Source organism: Actinia tenebrosa, unplaced genomic scaffold, assembly GCF_029948245.1.
Source record: "Actinia tenebrosa isolate PJP-AT-01 unplaced genomic scaffold, QUT_ActTen_1.0 PGA_scaffold15__27_contigs__length_11533743, whole genome shotgun sequence".
In the NCBI taxonomy this organism is placed as follows: Eukaryota; Metazoa; Cnidaria; class Anthozoa; order Actiniaria; family Actiniidae; genus Actinia; species Actinia tenebrosa.
Genome location: NW_028292575.1, coordinates 3,090,695 through 3,098,082, shown reverse-complemented (window position 1 = coordinate 3,098,082; position 7,388 = coordinate 3,090,695). Strand labels below are relative to the sequence as shown.

Here is a 7,388-nt window from a genome sequence, read left to right as displayed (position 1 = left end):
CCTGCTCACACAGAGTTCTGTCTTTACTTCATATCAAAGATAAGAATTAGAAATTGGGATTAATTTTTTTATTTTGGCAAGTCCTTTTTTATGTGTGCGCTTATACTGGAAGTCCAAAGAAATCCTGGTCTCAAAACATGGATTTACAAGCCCGAGGACCGCCTCGTGTTTTTTCACCACAGCATGAAACATGCAAGCTCGCTACGAGATTGAAACGGTTACATGTTCCCGTTATACTTTCTTAGTTGTTTTGAAGGTTTATTACTCCCATGATGTCCAATCCAATACTTTGAATCCAAGACTTTGAAATTTTGATGGGAATAGTTGACATGCACAATTTTGGATGTTCATACATTCTTCTTACATTTTCATTTTATTTCTTCTTCTTTTATTCGTCATTCATCTTGCTGTCCACCTGCAGAAATCAATGTAACAGTGCAACAAAATATAAACTCTCTTTATCAGGAATACATGGTTAATATATTTAATAATCTTTGTACAGGGTGCACATCTGAGAGTCTGCTTACATGAAGAGAACAGAGAAAAGGACAAAGAACAGATAAAAGAGGAATTCGAACAGAGAATGAAAGGAGAAAAGAGGACTGACAACAAAAAATAGATTAAAAAATAGAATAGAGAGAGAGAAGAGCAGGGCAGGGCAGGATAAGAGTGTTTGCACATGTTTCCTCCTACCTTTTAGTGGCAGCATAGGCATTTGTACATAATACCATATGGTTGTGTAAATGGTTGTTTCATTCTTTCTGTTCTTCAAGTGGGTTTCTTCCCAATATCTTCCTTTTGACTCTGCAGTAGTGGTGTCTCTGTCATTAAAAACATCAAAGCATCTGTTTATTTCATCCACCCATCCATCAATCCATCCCTCACTCAGTCTATCCCTCTTTCCAGCCCTCCCTCTATCCCTAACTCCCTCCCTTCATCCCTCCCTCTATCCCTAACTCCCCTCCCTTCATCCCTCCCTCTATCCCTAACTCCCTCCCTTCATCCCTCCTCCCTCCCTCCGTTCCTCTCTCCCCCCTCCCTTCCCTTCTCTTCCCCCCTCCCTTCTCCCTCCTATCCAGCCAGCCATTCTTTCCCAATGCCTACTATGCTGTCCCACACACAAAAAACTAATTTAAAAATCTCTATAAATATGTACATGCTTACTTACCAGACTTGTTGTTCTGTTGCCAGGTTGAACCGATGACTTCATAACACAGCTCACCACAGTCATCTTTTAAGTCATGCACTTGTGTCCTCTGTCATTAAAAACACAAAGCAAAAATAATATTTTCTACCTCATTTATCCATTATCGATTAACCCTTCATCCATCCTCCCAACCACTTCATCAGTTTTATTCATCCACCCATCCATAGATCCCTCACTCCTCTATCCCTCCATGCATGACTCCATCCATCATCCATCCATCCATCAAGGTTTATAAGGCAATAGTTGAACCGTATTTCAACTATTGCTCTCCTCGTTTGGGACATCTTGATGAAACACAATCTGACAAACTTCAGAAGTTACAAAACCACGCCCCAAGGATAATTACAGGTTCCCCTTATTGTATTGTTCGTATGGCTAAAGTATTTACTGACTTAAAATGGGTTCCTTTAAAAGAGATGAGACTACAACAAAAACCAAGAATGATGTTTAAGATCGTAAATGGTTTGGCACTGTCTTACCTCAAGGACATATTTGAAGGTTAGACGACATCAATTACAATCTCAGATGATCTGACAAAAATTTGAGAATCCCCAAAGCCAGGACAGACTATTATAGATATAGTTTTGCATTTACAGGAGTCCGTCTTTGGAATTCTCTGCCAAACGACATCATAAACAAACAAAATATTTCACTAAGAAGAAAATAAAGCTTTAAAAACTTTAGCGCAAGCACAAGTAACAATTTGTTCAATTTGCTTATTTTTGATTTTAAATTTGTAGTTTTACTGCCTCTAGGTAGACAAGCTAAAATTTTATGTAATTTGTAGTTGATGGAGATATTGTGCTTATATAAAGATTATTATCATTATCCATGCATCTATGCATCCCATCCCTGCATCCATTCATTCATCCATCCATCCATCCAACCAACTATCCATGCATCTATTCATTTATCCATCCATCTATCCATTTCTCCCTCCCTCCCTCATACTATATTAATTCTGTATTGTATGTGATCTTTTTATAAAGCAGTTGTGGACATATTTTGCTACTGCAACTGCTAACATTTTGGGCGGACTCATAAATAGCATGCATCCATCCCTCCGTCCCTCCCTCCCTCCTTAATTTAAAATCTCTATAAATATTTACAGGCTTACTTGCCAGACTTGTTGTTCTGTTGTCAGGTTGAACCGATGACTTCATAACACAGCTCACCACAGTCATCTCTTCACCCATCCCCTTGTATCTTCATTCAAATTGAAGTCCAAATACTGAAATAACAAAATAATGTTAAATGCTAGGGCAATGACATCATATTGATGTAACAACATTATGTAGATTGCAAATGACAGTTAGATAACCCCTTCCCCATCCCATGCACTACTAGTGGCACAGTAATTGGCCAGCCTCAAACACTTTTGCAAAATTATATTTTGTTCTCTGTTGATCAGGGACGGCGGAACCGTGAGGGCTGGGGGGCTTTAGCCACTTTTTGTGAAATTTTAATACATTTTCACTAAACTCAGCCCCACCCCCACCTTGCCATGCAATGTCGCTATTGAGCCCCCCCCCCCCCCCCCCCCCCCCCAATCAAAAAACTGCTCCGCCGTCCCTGTTGATATTGAATGAAGATTGGATATCATTTTAGGACAGACAACAAGTAGAGTATCTTATTTCAAGTTACTTTCCCAATGTTATGTTACTATGTTATTATGTTAATATATTATTCAATTTAAAATAACTTACAAGTTTCTCACATGCTGATTGATTTATTTGTATCATGGATAAGAGGACAGACAGATAAAGCTGATGTCAATGAGTGTGCATTTTTTCCGTTGGTTGTTTTGATTACTAAAATGAGAAGTTTTTGTTTTTTCTCAAAACAGCTAAGCCTTGTGGATCCACATTACTTTGACAATGCCATGATACAATTTATCGTCAATAAGAAGACAGACAAATAAAAAACTGGTGTAAATTTGTTAAATGCACATTCAGTATGTACCATTAAAAAAAGTTTGCTATGCTCATGACCAGGTAATTAAATAGAGGTTTGTGTCGTTCTTGGTTTAAAATAGTAGCGATTACCAGCTATTTGATTAATTTAAAAAAAACACTTCTCCCTACGACCCAAGGAAGTCAAGCAACACTTTATGTGATTTGTGCAAGCATTTGAGTGGGGAGGGAAGATTTGTCTATAAAATATTATGTGGGGACGACAATTATTCCACAGAAAGGAAGGGTTTATTATATGCATTTACAAACTAAATGAAACTTCCCCTCCCCTCCCCCGTTTCATCTAAATAATTAATACTTACAAGAACTGTCTATTATTAATACCCAGAAATAATAATCCTACACCCTTACAATCATTAAAGCAGCAAAAAAGGTGAAATAGATAACTAAGTAATCATTTTACCTGTCTTGAATTAATTTTAAAAGGTTCGCTTACCGTAGAAAGAGCGATATTTTCTGCAAACCTTTCCAAACACGAACTTCCGCCATCTTGTTTTGACTGGAAATGTGTAAGAACACAGGAAGCCCAATTTAGTTAAAAATACCAGATGGAAAAAAGTCGATAATAAATATCCTTCGTTGAAAATAATGAGCTTATAGTTAAGAAGTTGTACTAAACATATTAATAAATCAACCAAGATCACGGTGCAACACTTTATTTATCCTTCGCCTTTGTTTTCCTGTATAATTCCTCTGGAATGAGATGGACTTGGGAATGAACGGAGTGAAACACAGAGTAAAACCTTAAATCTTGGGCTTGAATGGGAATAATGGACCCTTAGACACCGAGTGTAAGGTAATGCTTGTGTAAAAATCATGCAAAGAAAAGCTGTGTAATAATACAATCATGTCCACATTGTATGCTATCTGCCTCAGATTGGTGTCACATTTCAAGCACTCTCCTCCTTCAGATTCTTGTCAACCCTCTTTCTTATCTTTCATCTCTTTTCAGTTGAATTATAAAAAATAAAAACTTATATTTTATAACCACCACTCCCCGTACAGAGCTCTTCCGTGAGGTTCCCTCCACATGCATTACCACTACATTCTATATTAACAACATACAACACTCAGCTCACATGTTTTTTAAGGAGGGAGGAAAACCAGAGAACCTGGAGAAAAATCATCGCAGCACAGAAGAGGACAACACATCAAACAAACTCAAATCATATATGATCCAGTCTGAGCTGGAGCTCCATCACAGACCACAGCGGTGCGAGTTGAGTACTAAACCACTCTGCGTCCCATGCCACTTTGGTTTTCTCTATCAATCAAAGTTATCATCATCATCATAGCTTTTGTCATTGATAGCAATGACCTTTCCAACCTACTTATAATTTCTAATCATTATTATCATTATTCTAGATACATCTGCTAATGGTAACACTTTCTCAAGGTTTGGATGACAACGTGAATGGCTGTCCCACCCCTTATAAACTAGAGGCATTAAAAGTTGACCACAAGTTTATCAGTTGAATTACAGTCAAGCGTCGTCCTCTATAAACAAAGTTAATTTTTATCATTAATGATTATTATGATCATCATGGTCATCATTATTATTATTATTAAGTAGTCAAGCAAGTTTCTATATAAACCATGGATTGTTTCGACAATTATTATCTGTAAAAGGCTTTCAAGGATTTGTTCTTTAACATTTTTGTTAGGCTGCCAAGGGTTGCCTTTGGGTGGGAATTAAGGAAGAATGAAAGGAGGACTCAGAGGAGATTGTCTTTGCCATATATGCATCATATTGCTCTAAGCCAATGCTCAAAGGGTCAACTAGTGGGACCATATATTTTGGTAGACTTGATTTGAAATTAGCTTTACACTACTTGCTCTTCAATACTTTATGAAAATTGTGCTTGATAAACCATGATAAACCAAATGTGCTTGACCAGCCATGACGTCATCAAAGGTCGTCCTCGATTTTGGTGCAAGTTCTCGGTGGGACCAAGACCCCCTGCCAACCTCACCCATGGGGACACCCCCCAGGCCCAGTATAACACAAATAAGGGTTAGCGTCGGTTTCTGGGGCCTGGGACCCAGCCTTGACGTCATCAGAAACCCAAATCGATTTTGGTACAAGTTCTCGGTGGGACCCAGACCCCCTGCCAACCTCACCCATGGGGACACCTCCCGGGCCCAGTATAACACAAATAAGGGTTAGCGTCGGTTTCTGGGGCCTGGGACCCAGCCATGACATCATCAGAAACCCAAATCGATTTTGGTACAAGTTCTCGGTGGGACCCAGACCCCCTGCCAACGTCACCCATGGCGACACCTCCCGGGCCCAGTATAACACAAATAAGGGTTAGCGTCGGTTTCTGGGGCCTGGGACCCAGCCATGACGTCATCAGAAACCCAAATCCATTTTGGTACAAGTTCTCGGTTGGACCCAGACCCCCTGCCAACCTCACCCATGGGGACACCTCCCGGGCCCAGTATAACACAAATAAGGGTTAGCGTCGGTTTCTGGGGCCTGGGACCCAGCCATGACGTCATCAGAAACCCAAATCCATTTTGGGCAAAAACCTGTGTGGGCCCCAGACCCCTTGGCAACCTCACCCATGGGAACCCCTCCCGGGCCCAGTATAACACAAATAAGGGTTAGCGTCGGTTTCTGGGGCCTGGGACCCAGCCATGACGTCATCAGAAACCCAAATCCATTTTGGTACAAGTTCTTGGTGGAACCCAGACCCCCTGCCAACCTCACCCATGGGGACACCTCCCGCGCCCACTATAACACAAATAAGGGTTAGCGTCGGTTTCTGGGGCCTGGGACCCAGCCATGACGTCATCAGAACCCCAAATCGATTTGGGGCAAAGGTGTCCTAGGGGTCCAGACCCCTTGCCAACCTCACCCATGGGAACACCTCCCGGGCCCAGTATAACACAAATAAGGTTTAGCGTCGGTTTCTGGGGCCTGGGACCAAGCCATGACGTCATCAGAAACCCAAATCCATTTTGGGCAAAAATGTGTTAGGGGTCCAGACAACTTGGCAACCTCACCCATGGGGACACCTCCCGGGCCCAGTATAACACAAATAACGCTTAGCGTCAATTTCTGTGGCCTGGGACCCAGCCTTGACGTCATCAGAAACCCAAATCGATTTTGGTACAAGTTCTCGGTGGGACCCAGACCCCCTGCCAACCTCACCCATGTGGACACCTCCCGGGCCCAGTATAACACAAATAAGGGTTAGCGTCGGTTTCTGGGGCCTGGGACCCAGCCTTGACGTCATCAGAAACCCAAATGGATTTAGGTACAAGTTCTCGGTGGGACCCAGACCCCCTGCCAACCTCACCCATGGGGACACCTCCCGGGCCCAGTATAACACAAATAAGTGTTAGCGTCGGTTTCTGGGGCCTGGGACCCAGCCATGACGGCATCAGGAACCCAAATCGATTTTGCGCAAAGGTGTCCTAGGGGTCCAGACCCCTTGCCAACCTCACCCATGGGGACACCTCCCGGGCCAAGTATAACACAAATAAAATTTAGCGTCGGTTTCTGGGGCCTGGGACCCAGCCATGACATCATCAGAAACCCAAATCGATTTTGGTACAAGTCCTCGGTGGGACCAAGACCCCCATCCAACCTCACCCATGGGGACACCTCCCGGGCCCAGTATAACACAAATAAGGGTTAGCGTCGGTTTCTGGGGCCTGGGACCCAGCCATGACGTCATCAGAAACCCAAATCCATTTTGGGCAAAAATGTGTTAGGGGTCCAGACCCCTTGGCAACCTCACCCATGGGAACCCCTCCCGGGCCCAGTATAACACAAATAAGGGTTAGCGTCGGTTTCTGGGGCCTGGGACCCAGCCATGACGTCATCAGAAACCCAAATCCATTTTGGTACAAGTTCTTGGTGGAACCCAGACCCCCTGCCAACCTCACCCATGGGGACACCTCCCGGGCCCAGTATAACACAAATAAGGGTTAGCGTCGGTTTCTGGGGCCTGGGACCCAGCCATGACGTCATCAGAACCCCAAATCGATTTGGGGCAAAGGTGTCCTAGGGGTCCAGACCCCTTGCCAACCTAACCCATGGGAACACCTCCCGGGCCCAGTATAACACAAATAAGGGTTAGCGTCGGTTTCTGGGGCCTGGGACCAAGCCATGACGTCATCAGAAACCCAAATCCATTTTGGGCAAAAATGTGTTAGGGGTCCAGACTACTTGGCAACCTCACCCATGGGGACACCTC

At 43.0% G+C, this 7,388-nt stretch overlaps 1 long non-coding RNA gene across 3 annotated transcripts; it reads right to left on the bottom strand.

The window, feature by feature from the left end:
* Window positions 1-250: 250 nt before the first annotated feature.
* Window positions 251-3,733, bottom strand: LOC148910841 (uncharacterized). 3 transcript variants are annotated; one of them, XR_016119888.1, is made up of 3 exons: window positions 3,617-3,733; window positions 694-821; window positions 251-415 (listed from the first exon to the last, which is right to left on the bottom strand). It is a non-coding gene; the product is annotated as an uncharacterized LOC148910841 (long non-coding RNA). The 3 variants fall into 3 exon arrangements; XR_016119890.1 differs by lacking the exon at window positions 3,617-3,733 and adding an exon at window positions 1,169-1,284; XR_016119889.1 differs by lacking the exons at window positions 251-415; window positions 3,617-3,733 and adding an exon at window positions 1,169-1,300 and having other exon boundaries at window positions 507-821.
* Between the last annotated feature and the right edge of the window lie 3,655 nt (window positions 3,734-7,388).